The sequence below is a fragment of the Hibiscus syriacus genome, unplaced genomic scaffold (assembly GCF_006381635.1).
Source record: "Hibiscus syriacus cultivar Baekdansim isolate YM2019G1 unplaced genomic scaffold, ASM638163v2 tig00020682_pilon, whole genome shotgun sequence".
NCBI classification, from domain to species: domain Eukaryota; kingdom Viridiplantae; phylum Streptophyta; class Magnoliopsida; order Malvales; family Malvaceae; genus Hibiscus; species Hibiscus syriacus.
In genome coordinates, this window is record NW_024062499.1 from 152,785 (window position 1) to 169,155 (window position 16,371).

General features: G+C 34.7%; 1 pseudogene; it reads left to right on the top strand.

The window, feature by feature from the left end:
- The first annotated feature begins 101 nt into the window (after positions 1-101).
- On the top strand, positions 102-5,630 carry LOC120209867 (annotated as a pseudogene).
- The last annotated feature ends 10,741 nt before the right edge of the window (positions 5,631-16,371 follow it).

Sequence of the window (16,371 nt, forward strand, 5' to 3'; positions counted from 1 at the left end):
TTTAGTGTTGAAAGTGATTGGGTTTGTATATGTTGATTCGGGTACCAGTATTGATGATCGTAGGTCATTGTCCGGTCATTGTGTATTTTTATGGTGATAACATGGTAACCTGGGCTTCGAAGAAACAAAAATCAGTGTCAAGGTCCACCATGGAAGCGGAGTACATGAGCGTTTCTGATGCAACTGCCGAAGTTACCTGGGTGAGTGCTCTTCTCGTTGATATGGGTGTTAAGCAGCAAGGAGTACCAGTGGTGTGGTGTGATAACAAAAGTGCGGTTGCCATGAGCGCTAATCCAATTTATTATACCAAGTCTAAACATGTAGGGATGGATGTCAATTTCATAAAAGAAAATGTGATAGCTAAACAAGTGATTGTTGACTATGTAACAGCTGGTAATCAGGTCGCTGATGGGTTTACCAAGTCTTTGTCCATACCTATGTTTGAGGAGTTTCGTGCAAAGATTGGTGTTCAGGTTGTTGAAGAGGAAAGAAAAGTAGGGAGAATGTTGAGCATATTGAGTAGTTGTAAGCGGTTGAGTTGCTAAGGTAGTTAAGCAAAGTTGTTAGGGTTTAGTTACTACTTTATATGGCTATATAATAAAGTCTTGTATTATGTATGAACTCAGCTGAAGGAAATAAAATTCTTGCATCCTTTTTTTAGTAGTTGGTCTTCCATTCGTTACTTAGACCTATGATCTCAATATTCATTATTTATAAAAAATATTTGATATAATATTCTTTTTAGAATATATAAAATTAAATAAAAGATTATAGAAAAATGGCATAAAAAAGATAATATCGTTCAGTTCAAGTACTGTCGTTTTATTTTTTTTTAACCATGACAACTGAATCTTATTAATAATGAAAGGAATCAAAATTACAACTTATTAGAATGAATAAATAAATTTAGAGACAATAGTCACCAAAATACTCAAACAAAAGTAAATAATAAACCTAAAAATACGAAGAAAATTAAAACATTCCATCGAAAATGACGACCAATATCAAAACCCAATAACCTTCATACAAACTCATTGTCTCTGTCGAATAAGACGCTTGACAAAGTGATGAAAGAGTGGAGAGCGAACCAAATAATATGGCAGGCTACTTCGCTACACAATTTTGATTACATCGACAAACAATCTTTTACCAAAAGAGGGGATCTGACTATACGTGACCACCGACTAACCAATCATAAAATAAATGTCATGATGGTTTTTATGCGAGAACCAAAATGACCGAAAAAAGTATGCGAAAAAACATACTGAAAAATATGAGGATTATGCCAAAAGAGTAGAGGAATCGTGTGACACAAGAGCAAAGAAAAATCATGTCATAAGGATAGAGATGTTTATTCAAAATTAAAAAAAACTCATGAAAAAAATACATAATATAAAAAAATAAGAGAATTAATATTCTCCTATGATTGGTGACTAATATTTAGATTAGTATCGTCGTTGACTTAACAAATATTAAAAAAAAGGACACAAAAATATTGAAAGAAAACGAAGTTAAGAAAAAGGGGATAGTAAGTTTTTTTTTTCTTTTTAAATTAACTAATAAATTTGTTAGACTAATATTTTACTTTGATTTATTCATTACAAAAGCCAGAAGAAAAACATCACCGTCAGATTATTTGACATCATGCGCACATGGGACAGATTAACCTATCGGGATTTAATTATATGTCACATTCCATCGGACATTTATTTCGAACAAAAAATTCGTTTTATAAATATACTATGAAAATTTTCCCACCACCAAAATAAACCTGTAATAGAAATATATTACTAACTAGAACATGATCTGAGATTTTATCAACAAAGCCCATTTCCCTTGATTTCACAGAACCCTTCATCAATCAATCAAAGAACTGATAAACCCATGTTTCCCTTCTTTTCTTCTTCTTCTTCTTCTTTTTAAGAACAGTATTTGGCTTCAATTTGTTGGCGCCCCAACAGTTGGTGTGTGCTTCATGATTTTAAAGTGGGATTTTCCTTTTGCTGAGTTATTGTCCAGTGATGAGCTTTAAGTTTAATACCGTTTTGGTGGGGTTGATATAATTTTATAGGGTCAAGTGAGGTTTGCAGAGAGGACTGAATTGGTGGTGGTGTTAATAAAAAGACCATGATCGGAGGGTCATCGGGGATTCGTTCAGGTACTAACGGGTCTTTGGACAAACAACTGGAAGATGGTGTTTAGCCAATTCACGTGCTGTCAGCAACAAGAACTAAGCCTTCTAAAGTGCTGAAGGAAAAGGACACATTGGTTCATTGGGTCAGTAAGTTTGCTGGCCGGACAGAGGTTGGAATGCTACTCTTTTGTGCCATATCTGTCGCATTTTTTGTTTGGGTCTTATACATCGGTAAAGGTTGGTCCCCCCACCCCCTTCATTTCTCTTCTTCATTGGATTATTTATGGTGAATTATAAAAATGAGCTGATTGTGATTCTTAGGCATGTCCTGAATTCTGATATTTTGATGAAAGAAGTAGGCAAAACTGTGTTTAGTTTGTGTAGTTATAATATACTGCTTACAGATTAGTTGTAAAGCTATTATCTTTGGTGTTTTGGTTCTTGTTAGAGTGTTAGAATAGCGAAATGTTCATCTAGAGCTTTCAAACTTGAAGGATAACTTTGTTTCCCCCACTCCTTGTTTTGGTTTTGGCTAATTGGTCTTTAGCTCTAGCTGCTTTCATTTTATTATTGTTTTGGACTTCTAGCTGCCGGTTGGCTTCAATATATGAGGGTATGAGTTATGACCATGCAAAATTGAATGTAATGTGCCTTGTTTACAGATGAAGTTCAGGGAAGTTACAATGTCCCTAAGGTAAATGATAGCTTGCCTCTAAATAATTCTGGATCTTCTCTGATAAATGGAGAGCAAAATATCCAAATACACAATTTGACATCTTTAACGGTTGCTGCGGAAGGATCTGAAGTTAGGGTAACACCCCCTCCTCCGTTGTATTTTCTGGGCTACAATCTTCCTCCGGGGCATCCATGCAATACTTTCAGTTTACCCCCTCCACCAGCAGACCCAAAAAAATCGGGACCGCGCCATAAGTTCCCCTTCGTTCTGCATTATTTTTCTCAATTTATATATTTTGGATTTGATAATCTGACATTGCTATTTCAGGTTTCATCCCATTCACATATTGTTCCTAACTTGTTTATGATGCAGCTTGTCCTGTATGTTACCTTTCTGTGGAGGAAGCTTTTGCCTTGATGCCAAAAGTCCCATCATTTTCTCCAGTTCTTAAGAATTTAACAAATATTTATGAAGAAAACTTGAATAAAGTGACAGAATTTGGAGGTTCTGACTTGGTGGGTATCCTACATTGAAGCAGCGTGATGATTCATATGACATAAGAGAGTCGATGAATGTACATTGTGGGTATGGTTCACCTCTCTTTATTTTCGTTGAGGGTTAAAATTTAGAAGTGAACATGTTTTGGCATCCTAAACGTCTTGATTCATATATTAATCTTTTCTTTCTGCTTAGCTAAGGTAGATTCATATATTAATCTAGTTTGTCAATTTAGTATTTTGATTGATGTGTTTCGTGAATTTTCTAGATTTGTCAAAGGAAACAAACCTGGCCACGGGACAGGATTTGACATAGATGATGATGATCTTCTTGAGATGGAGCAGTGTCATGGAATGGTGGTTTCATCAGCAATATTTGGTATTTAACCATACAATATATATATATAATAGTGTTCAATCATATGTTGGAGCCAACGAATTTTAATTGAATAATCCAATTCTCATTCAGGAGCTTTTGATATCATACAAGAACCAACGCATATTTGTGAATATTCCACGCAAACTGTCTGCTTCTATATGTTTGTCGATGAAGAAACAGAAGCTGACCTGAAAACTAATGGCAGCCTGAATGAGAGTAATATGTCTGGGTTATGGAGAATAGTTGTTGTGCATAATCTTCCTTACGCTGACGGAAGGCGCAATGGGAAGGTAAGTATTTATATGTGGATGATAGTATGATATTGTGCCCTTTTGTTAAAATGTTAACAGAAGTATTTAGATAATCCCGAATTTAGTAGATTATGCAATCTGCTTGATCCTGCATATGCATATCCTTCCTTAAGTTAAAATGTTAACAGAAGTTTTATGCCTGTAACAGATCCCAAAGCTTCTACTACATAGGCTATTTCCAAATGCTTGATTTTCTTTGTGGATTGATGGGAAGCTCCGGCTTCTTGTAGATCCATATCAAATTCTTGAGAGGTACTTGCAAATTTATAAGATTGTTAGGTCTTAGGTGATTACATGGTACTGGAGTCTTGATGTGAGTCTATCATCGGTTTTGGCAGTAGTTTTATGCCAATAGCATTTTATTGTTTATCTTAACTTTTTCAAGCTTTGCTTCAGGTTCTTATGGAGAAAGAATGCTAGTTTTGCAATTTATCGGCATTATAAACGCTTTGATGTATTTGTTGAAGCTGAGGCCAATAGCATTTTATTGACTTTCAGATTGAATTTTATAGAATGGAGGGTTTGACCCCATATTCTGAGGTTAAACTTCCTATTACTAGCGGTAGAGTTGAAGATACTTGATCTTGTGTTATTTACTTTACCAAGATACTTGATCTTGGTTTGTTGACTCTGTAGATGTTCCTGAAGGATGCGTAATAATAAGGGAGCATGTTCCTATTAGCAACCTCTTCACTTGTCTTTGGTTCAATGAAGTGGACCGTTTTACTTCCAGAGACCAAATTAGTTTTTCAACTGTAAGGGATAAGGTTGCGACTAAGACAAATTGGACAGTAAATATGTTCTGGGATTGTGAAAGACGCAACTTTGTCTTTCAGGTATTTATGTGAAAATTTAACAAAACGGGCTCCCTATTTCAGCTCATTCATTTTGTTGGCTTAACCCCATGTTTCTCTCTCTCTCTCTGTTGCTTGCAGCAATACCATAAAGAAATTTTAGAGCACGTGGAGCTTGCGTGTTATAGACGTTTTGACGTTATAAGTTTGTTATTGGCTGTTGATCCAGCTGTTGCATTTCTGTTAGGTTTAACTGCATGCATGCAACTTGTATATAAAGATGACTTACCTCTGTAGTTTACAAGATATATGAATTACCAATAATGTGCTATTATTCTCTTAGTTTAGTATAGAAATCCAATATCGTATCAATCGCTGGTGGTCCTGGCCTCCTTTGTTTGGCTTCTGTTGCATATTGTTCTTAAGTTCTGTGTTGCTAGCTACTCATGGAGTTTTCCTCGCAGAATTCCAAGGCTTTCTCTCTTAAGAAAGTCAATGTTATGCTCGATGAAATGAACTTCCTTCTTAGGAAGCAGCAGGTGTTACTGACTATTCACAGTCATCGGTTGGAGTGTTTGCTCACTGGTGCGGCTCCCACGCCACCAGAAACTGTTGTTGATGATGATGGTATTGTTCGGGTCAATGAAGATTATGAGTAGTTTGTTGCGCAAGATATTGCGCTTGTTTCTTGGCTCCTTTCCATCATCAGTGCCCCTCTTCTTCCTCAGTTTGTCGGTGCTGAGACTGCATCGGCTGTATGGAACACTATTTTGCAGTTCGTTTTTGCTCGTTCAACGACTGCTTTTATGAGTCTTCATTACAAACTACAGTCAACATAAGGGTTTACCTTACTCGTACCAAAGAAATGTGTGATACTTTGGAGTCATGTGGTAGTTCTGTTCCTTCTATTGAGCGTATTGCTAGTATTCTAAATGGTCTCCCTCGGGAGAATCAACCTTTTGTGGCTTTTACAACCACTTTAAAAGAAACCTTGTCGCTTGATAACATCTATACCATGCTGCTTGATGCTGAAACCCAACTTGCTGACTTTGATGAGCAAAGTGAGGTGTTACCTATGAGTGCTCACGTTGCTCAGGGAGAGGGGCGTGGTTCCTCATTGTCAAATATTCGCTCGAATAAGCGGTCATTTTATTCTTCTAGATCTCGAATTGGTGGAAAAGGTTGAGGCCGATTGAGTGTTCAGTGCCAGCTATGTGGCAAGATTGGACATCTGGTTGATCGCTGTTCGCACATGTATAATAAGAATTCTCGTGTTACTTCTGAAAATTGTGTTCCGTACAGGGGTGACTCGTATGCCTCTTCTGCAAATGCATGTGACTGTTGTGGTAAAGGGCATTTTGCCTCATCCGGGCTGCCCCAAGCAAATGCTGCCAATGCTACTAATGGTTCTGATCGATGGGTGGTGGATTTTGGGGAAACACATCATGTTACCTCTGAAGCATAGAATGTGCTGGATCAATATGATTTTCATGGTCCAGGTAAATTGATTGTTGGCAATGGTATGCCTCTTAATGTTAATATGGTTGGTCAATCTTGTGTATCTTCTTCTTCTCGAGTTTTTTTGTTGAATGATTTACTGCATGTGCCTCAAATCACTAAGAACTTGCTTTCGGTCTCTAAGCTTGCTAGGGACAATGATGTGTTCCTTGAGTTTCATGCCAATCGTTGTTGTGTTCGTGATGAGAAGATTGGTTGTGTTTTACTTCAAGGTGAAGAGAATGGTGGTCTTAACTCCTTTACAATGGATAACAATTATCATGATGTTCATGTTGCTAAGGTCAATTATGCTTCCATGAAGGGTTCCTTAGATGAGCTTTGGCATAGTCGTCTTGGACATCCTACAGCTCATACTTTAGCTAGCTTGTCCATGAACTTGGTGTTAAGTTTCAATTTGATGTTAATAAAGAATGTACTGCCTGTTACATGGGCAAGAGCCATAAAATGCCTTTTGTTGAATCAAATATCGCTTTTTTCTTCTCTATTTGAGCTTGTTTTTACAAATTTGTGGGGCCTCCTCATATTGCTTCCAATGGTTTTCGATACTTTAACACCCCAACCCGTATCCGACCCGAATACGAATCAGAGGTGTCATATTGACTATTCAAAACATGTACCTTTTTTTATAAAAAAATAGAAAATTTAAACTTTCATTACTATAAGGTTATTCTTTTACATAAATATGTTGAAAATATTACCAACTCCATCAGAGCATATATACTTAATGACTTTGTTTATATGCTAACATGCTAAATTACATAACAAGACATACTTTACAAAATACTTCTGATATGATCTTCGAGTGGAGATATATTGTTATACTGGTCCTAAGCTTGATCATCGTGCTTATCAACACCTACATGTAAGACACTTACACGCTAAGTCATAGACTTAGTGAGACATGTAAATATATAATGGAAACATAACTAATTAACAAATACATGTTCATATCATGTAATGCAATGCTTGTGTACATGCATAGATCATCATTAATAATATACTTATCATTGCTTGTATTATTATCTCTAATTTCTTGTTATCATATGAGCATATATATATACTTAACATTTCTATACACATCATTTAACACATATGTCATTCCAAAAATGAGCACATATAATGGCATACCAATTGATTTATTTATTCTCTTTAAAGCCCATGTACACTTCTGATAACTTAAGGTATGTGAGTACATAGAGGTTGTGCACATATGCTGTCACCACAGCTCATATAATTCCCACTAGGGGCACGTAGAATTTTTCCCGAATGACCACTATCACATATATCCCGAAGGACCACGTAGAACCCTCGACTCTTGGAATGTCAACTATACCTATAGCTCTCATAACACATAACATGAGCATTATCTTTTATATCATTTCACATATTCACATAGGCACATAGCTTACTTTCACGTAGCACATTTCCATATAATTCACATTCGCTTATCACATTTACTTGTATTCTTTTTCACATAGCTCATAGTAATGAGTCTTATCTCATAAACATATATTCACATATACATGTTCTCATATAAATCATATCATTTCTTATACAATCACATAATTCAATTATATCATTTAACATAGCTTATTACACAGACATGTATTCACATAACTCATTTAACATATATAGAATATCATGTAACATTCTAATAAAGTCACATCATTTATCACACACACACATGTATTCACATAACTCATTTAACATATATAGCATATCATGTAACATTCTAATAAAGTCACATCATTTATCACACATACATACATTCACATAGACCACATGTATATATGCACTTAACATCTATACATATGTCTTTACTCCTATAAATCTAACATCATAACACTACATGCTTATGTTCCAGTATCCATATAGCCTAAAATCGGAATTAGACTTATCACAAATCTTAATTCCCTTATATAACCAAATCTTAAAATCATGTACTCACCTGGGTCTCAATTGACACTACTAAGCTCTTGTTCTCTTATGCGAATCTTACTCTGACGACCTATCCGAACTTTATTTTCGATCAATATCTACACGAATATAGTCCAATGAATATTGGGATTGAATTACTTGACAAAATTCATATCAAAACAAACTAAATAAAACACAAATTTTCACTTTCATATTTTGAAGTATCGGTACTACCCTAACAATACCGATACTACCCTTCAAGGGTATCGATACTTTCCCATGGTACCGATACCAAAATATCATTCAATGTTCAAGGGTATTGATACCTCCTCAAGGTACCGAAACCAATCTAGCATTCGATGTTTCAAGGTATCGATACCATCCCATATAGCATCAATACCTCTTCAACAGGTATCGATACTACCCTTCCAAATACTCCTATTAAACCCTAGAGGTATAGGTACTGTTCTCGAAGTCCAGAATTGCTATTTTCACCCCGAAAATCACCCAAAAAGCCTCTCAACTCTCTCATATACATATACCTTAAGCTTTTAAACTCATTTTTATACTTCCAAACCAATTTGTACCCATTTACTACTCTTAATTATCCAAATTCCCGTTCGAACACTTGAATCTTAAAATCATACCAAAATTTCAAACATGTTATTAACCAATTCTAACATTCCTAACTCTTAATTTAAAACATTGACAAGTAAAAAATCTCATCAAAACTCTATAAACAAAACCATATAAAAATTCATCTTAAAACCCATTTTACAAATCCCTTCCTAATTCACTCATCTTATTGTTTAAATCCTATATAAGCTTTCCTTAAGCTTATATAACACCCAAAGAATCAAAACCCACTTAGAAATACAAGAATTAAACAACAAAATTAAACTCACCTTTTAAAGCTAGAGCCAACGTGAAGAAGAAAGCAAGAAGAAAAAGAGAGCTTTCAGATAACACTCCCATACCCACGTGTTTAACTCTTATTAAGGGAGAAAAATATCCTTTAAAAGAAAAGACCATAATACCCTTTTAATATTTCCATAATTATAATTTAATCCAATACTGAAATATTCTTATTTAAGTCCTTGAACTTTTAAATTTTTCTAAATTGATCCTAAATTCCAAAAATTCTCATTTTAGTAACTAACTCGGATTTCGGGATGTTATAGATACTATGTTTCATTTGTAGATGATTTTACTAGACATACGTAACTTTATCTCTTGAAGAGTAATGATGAGGCTGTTCTAGCTTTTGATTTGTTTCAAAGACTTGTTCATAAGCAGTTTGGTTGTTCGATCAAGGCTGTTCAGAGTGACTGGGGAGGTGAATTTCGCAGCCTGTCACCTCTCTTGGCCAAGCATGATATTTTTCATCGGTTGAGCTGTCCACATACCTCTGAACAAAATGGTGTAGTTGAACGAAAGAACCGTTATATTGTAGAAATTACCCTCGTGTTACTACCTCAAGCTACTATGCCAATTAAATATTAGTCTTATGCAGTTGTGTCAGTTTTTTATCTGATCAATATATTACCTACCAATGTACTTTAAGGACTCTCTCCGTTTGAAAAGCTCATGAAGAGGAAACCAGATTATACCATGATGATAGTATTTGGCTGTCAATGTTTTCCCTACTTAAGACCCTTTCAGAATCACAAGCTTGCATTTCCCTCTCAAGCTTGTGTGTTCATAGGTGTTAGTCTGCAACATAAGGGTTTTCAGTGCTTGGCTTTAGATGGTCGAGTTTACATTTCTGGTCATATAGTTTTTAATGAATATGTGTTCCCTTTTTTAGGTATTGACGATATTGATGGTCGTATTTCGGGTATAGCCTCCTCTACTATGTCGCCTTATCTGAATATTATTGTTAATCCCAAGCAACCCTTATTTTAGTCCACTTGTGTACTGGTTCATGGGACAATAACGAGTGTCATGGGAATTGGTGTTGAGGTATCGTTGCCCTTGGATTCTTTGAGCCCTGTTGCTTCTCGTGCTTCACCGCAATTTGAGAATTTGTCTCCGTCCGAGACTCGTGATTCTGGCATAGTTCATAGTCTTGATAATATGGTTCTTACTAAACTGGATTCTTCTCCTGCAGTTGCATCTCTTTCTTTTGATGTTATGTCTCAGCCTCCTCAGCGTGTTCATCCCATGATAACTCGTAGTCGGTGTTGTGTATTCAAGCTGAAAATTTTTTATTCTACTTTCGCAGATGATGTCCCTACTTCGATTCATGATACATTTCAGGTGGAACACTGTAAAAAGGCAACTCAAGAAGAGTATGGTGCCTTGATGAAAAATGACACCTGAACTCTAGATCGTCTTCTTGAAGAGCGAACGCCAGTCGGATGCAAATGGCTTTTTAAAATAAAGTGTAACCCAGATGGATTCGTGCATCGGTATAAGGCGCATTTAGTCACAAAGGGGTTTTCTCAAATACTGGATATGATTTCAAATAAACATTTAGTCATGTCATTCGATTCTCAACTTTTAATACAATTCTTGGTATTGATGTCTACAATGGTTGGGCTCTCAGACATGTTGACATAAACAATGTATTTCTCAATAGGGACCTGTTCAAGGATGTCTACATGCAGCAACCTACGAGGTTTGAAAAGTGTGATGAGCATGGTGTATCATTCGTCTGTAAACTTCAGAAGGCTCTCTATGGACTTCGCTAGACACCTCAAAATTGTCATGTCATATTGAATGAGAATATGCTGCAAATGGATTTTGTAGTCTCTCGTGTCGATCCATCTTTATTTCGCAAATGCACAACTCATTGTTCTTTCTATATACTGGTGTATGGGGATGACTTAGTTATTACAGGACAATCATTATCTGGTGTTGAAGAAGTTGTGTCCATGCTTAAGGATATGTTCTCTCTGAAAGACCTGGGTGAGTTAAGTTATTTCCTGAGTATTGAGGTAAATTTTTTTAATGATGTTATCTTAAGTCAAAATAAATCTATTATTGAGCTTTTAGAAAAAATTGGTATGAAGAACGTTGTTGGCTGTAATACTCCAATGGTTATGTCTTCTAAGCTTTCACATGAGGAGGGTGTTATACTTCAAAACGTAATTGAATAGCATTGTTGGCTCGCTCTTATATGTTTTCCACACACAGACTGATGTTGCCTTCAGTGTTGGACAAGTTGCTTAGTTTATGAATTCTCCCAGAGAGTCTCATTTTATAGTTGTCAAAAGAATCCTTCGATATTTGGCTTCTATTCTGGATTTTGGTCTTGTTATTTCTTCTACTGCAGTTAGTCTGGATATTGTTTCCTTTGCTGATGCTGACTGGGCTCTAGTCTCGATGATCATCGCTCTATCTTTGTGTATGGAGTTTTTTAGGATCGTGCCTAATTGTGTGGTCTTCAAAGAAACAACGAACAATTTCACGATTTACTATGGAAGCTGAGTACAAGAGTACTGCTAATGCAACTGCTGATATAACCTGGGTGACTACTCTCTTGAATGATCTTGGTGTTCAGCAACATAGTACACCCATTATCTGGTGAGATAACACCAGTACAGTGGCCATGAGCGGCAACCCTGTGTATCATGCTCAATCCAAGCATGTTGAGCTCGATATACATTTTTTCAGGGAAAAGGTAGCTACTTGACAACTCTGTGTTAACTACATACCTGCCATACCCCAAGTGGTTGTTGGCTATACAAATCCCTTGTCAAAAACTGCTTTTGAAGACTTTCGAGCTAAAATTTTTGTGCATCATTGTTAATTACCATAAGGGAAAGAAACAAGGAGAATATTAGAGTAACTACTTGCTACACATGGAGCTTGCGTGTTATAGACGTCTTGACATTATAAGTTTGTTATTTGGCTGTTGATGCAGCTGTTGCGTTTCTATTAGGTTTAACTACATGCATGCAACTTGTATATAAAGATGACTTACCTCTGTAGTTTACAAGATATATGAATTACCAATAATGTACAATTATTCTCTTAGTTTAGTATAGAAATCCAATAGGCTCTGTAATACCCCTAAATATTGGGTCGGTGACCATAATGAAACGATTTAAAATTTAGAGGATTTAATTTGAATAAATGGTAAAGTATAAGAAATGAATTAGGAAATTTGGTTAAGACTAATTTTTAAGAATGAAAGAATGAAGGGGCAATTTAGTCATTTGGATGGAATGAATTTAATATTTATTTAATGGGGGGTATTTAATATAAGTGAATATGAGAATAAAGGATAAGTTTTGTTGGTTTTCTCCTCTTCTTCTTCTTCACGCCCCGAGACCCCATAGTAAATGAAAGACTTCATCTAGTTAGTTTTTCATTTTGGTTTTGGTTTGGCTTTGAAACCTTAAGTGATGTGGAAGCTTAAGGAAGGTTTAAAGAGGATTAAAACTAACAGATGAATGATTTATTTGAGATTGAAGAAAATGGATTTTTGAGTGACATGTTGAAATATAAGTTTTTTATTGAGGTTTACAAGTATATTTGACTTGTCAAAGAAGTAAATAAGAGATTAGAAGTCTTGAAAGTGATTAAAAACATGTATGAAAAAGGAGTGTGATTCTTAGTTTGGGATGTTCTTTGAAGAGTTTAGATGTTATAAGAAGCTAAATAGAGGAAAGTTAGTTGGGTTAAGTGATGATAAGTTTAAGGGTATTGTTGAAGGTAAAAGAAAGAGAATTAAACGAAATTTGGGTAAAATTTTGAAATGAAAAATGAAATATTTGGCTAAGGGTATCTGTACTGGAAGAACTGTACCAATAATATAAGGTTAAATTTGAGGAAATTCGATGAACAATATCGATACTAATGCAAGTAGTATCGATACTAAGAGGAAAATATCGATACTATGGATTCCAGAATGTAAAAATGGTATCAATACTGAAAGGGGTATCGATACCAAAGTAGGGGTACCAATACTGTTGAGCCTGAAATTTTAATAGAAATTGAAAATAATAGTACTTTTTAAGTATTATCAAAAGAATAAATGTTAGAAAATATACTAACATTTGTATGGTATGTGTAATAATGGATGCTTGTGTAGATCGTATCCAAGCTCCAAAGTCAAGTAAGAAAAAGGACAAAGATAAAGTTATCGAATAGCTGGACATCCTTAAAGCATACTAGTGAGGCATATCAGGTGAGTGCATTTATTGTACTTATATGAGATGAGGAAGACTCGCGAAGAGTCTGTAACAACCCAAATTATGGGTTAGTGACAAAATTATAAAGTTTCAGAATTTGATGACTAAAGTATAAGAATGAAATAGTTCAATGATTATTGGATGTATATATGATGAAGGTTATTTAGTAATTATTAAAGGAAATAAAGGGTAAAATGGTCATTTGATCATTTAAGGAATTAAATAAATGTGATAGTGGGGATATATATTTTACACGTGGGAAATGAGGGAAACAATGTTTCCAGAATTCTCTTCTCCTCCTTTCTTCTTTGTGCGTGAAGCTCCAGCTCAAAGGTGAGTTTCTTAATTAGTTGGTTATGTGTTGAATTAAAAGTTGGGTTATGATTCTTAGGTGATACTTAAGCTTAAGGAAAGCTTAAGTTATCTTAAAATCAAAAGACAAATGAGTTAGGGAAGATTTAAGATTTGGAGTTCTTGAGTGAATTTCCAGAATGGAGTTGATAAGTTGAATTTGAAGCTAAATTTGACTTGTCATCAGCTTAATTAAGAAGTATTAAGTGTTAGAATTGGATTTGAAACATGTGGAAAATAGGGTATGATTCTTGAAATTCCTAAAGAGGAGAGGATATTAAGGTTAAAGATGAGATAAATGAATATTAATGAGCTTAAGTATGTATATGAAAGTTAGGAATATGAAAGGGGTTGAAATATGAAGGATTTAATCCAAAAAGAATGAATTTTCGGGTTCAAAAAGAGGTTATGGGAAGAGTGCATCGATACACATTCATAGTGCACCGATGCATCAATGTTAAAACCCAGAAATTGTTTGAAGGTGTATCGATGCATTGGTAGTGCATCAATGAACTCTTTTAAAATAAATACATCGAATGCAATTAGTGCATCGATGCATAAGGCATGCATCGATGCATCCCAGTAATAAACAAACATCGAATGCATTTTATGCACCGATGCATCAGTAGTGCATCGATGCATACCTTCATTAAAAGATGAAATTGCCTTTTATCTTAGTCTAAAGAGTGAACCATTAGAGTATATTAGTTATAATACTAATATAGATCTATATATGATGATATAGATATAGAACGTGATCCCGTTCTGGATCAATTGAAGGATTATAATCGAATCAAAGCAAAGCTAAGGTGAGTGCACCTTCTCTAGTATATGAGGTTCAAGGGAAAATAAGACTTGTGATAAGTCTATTTCCAATAGTGAAAAACATGAATTCATAGAAGTATGTATTTGTTATGATTTATATGTGTGCATGAGTATATGTGTTATTGATATGAATATGGTAAGTAAAAGGGATTAATGGTGATGATAAGAATAATAATAAGGATAATGAAATGATAGGTATATGTGAATATAGGTATTGATGTGTTTTGTATGTATTGTAAGATGAAATGTTTATGTGATAACATGATAAGATGACAATGATTTACATGTCATATGAAAACATGAGAAATGTTATGAGCCATATGAAAGAGAAAGTATATGTGATACATGAGGGTGAATCTTGTGTTTATATGAATATGAACTCATATGAGAATTGACATGAACTACGTGATTACATGCATATGTGAATGAAACCATGAGCTTATATGAATATATGATATGGTTACATGAATATGTAAAAGGATATAAAAGATAATGCCCATGTTATGTGTCATGAGAGCTAGGGGTATAGTTGGCATGCCAAGAGTCGAGGGTTTACCTATGTCTTTCGAGACATATAGACAGTTTACCTAGGTTCTTTGGGACCTATAGACAGTTACCGAGGATCTTTATGACCTCTGCATAGTTACCGAGGATCTTTATGACCTCTGGACAGTTACCGAGGATCTTTATAACCTCTGGATAGTTACCGGGGTCTTTGTGACCTCTGGATAGGTTCTTCGAGACATTTATATGAGCTGTGGTGACAGCATTAGTGCACAACCTCTATGTACTCGCATATCTTTAGTTCTCACATGTGTATCATGGGCTATTAAATAGATAATATTAATAAAGTGATACGATAATATGTTTGTTTCCTTGTGGAATTTCATGTGTGATATTGATTGTACAAATGGTAACTTATAAGACCATATGATGAATAGAATCAATGGTAGTGATAAAATAAGAAAGAAATGAAGATGATAATATAAATTGCTTGGGTGTACGTGTTTTATGATAGTATATATATATGGTATATGTTATATGATATGGACATAAGAGATCATAGGGACATGAGATAAGAGATATGAATGATAATGACATATATGTATGCATATATTTGTTACATGTAAAAGTATGAGTGGTATGAAATGATAGTATTAATTGTTTAGGAATGATTATTAATTACCGTTTACCTTATATGTTTATATGCCTCACTAAGTCTTTGACTTAGCGTGTAAGTGATTTACACGTAGGTTTCGAGAAGAGTAAAGAGCAATGTGGAGCAAGACATGTCAGTTCTCCTTACTAAAGGTCAGATCAGAAAAGATGTGAATAATATGTATTTTAGTATATAAAGTTCTAGTTGGCATGTTTTCAAAAGAATCTATTGTTTAAGCTATGAACAGTTTTATAAATGTTTCGAATAGTTATATGTAAATAAATAAGTGAAATATACATGCTCTGATTGGTTTTGTAATAATGAAAATGTTTTTATGTAAATTAGTCATTTATATGTTATAAAAGTTTTAAATTACTCACTATTTTATACAAGTACATGTTTTAAAAGGTCAATGTGACACCTCGGATTCGTATCCGGGTTGGATACGGGTTGGTTTGTTACATTTAATGGTATCAGAGCTACGGTTTAGCCGATTCTAGGGTTAAATCGAAGTCAGAAGTGTTTTAAAAAGTGTACATGCTAACTCAAAGTGAAAAATTCTGATATGATAGTGTAAGGAGTATACTGTCTTGCTAATAAAAATATATTATTATTATGTGATAATAGAAGTATGATAATAAGAGCTTCGAAAGAAGTAAAAGGTAATAA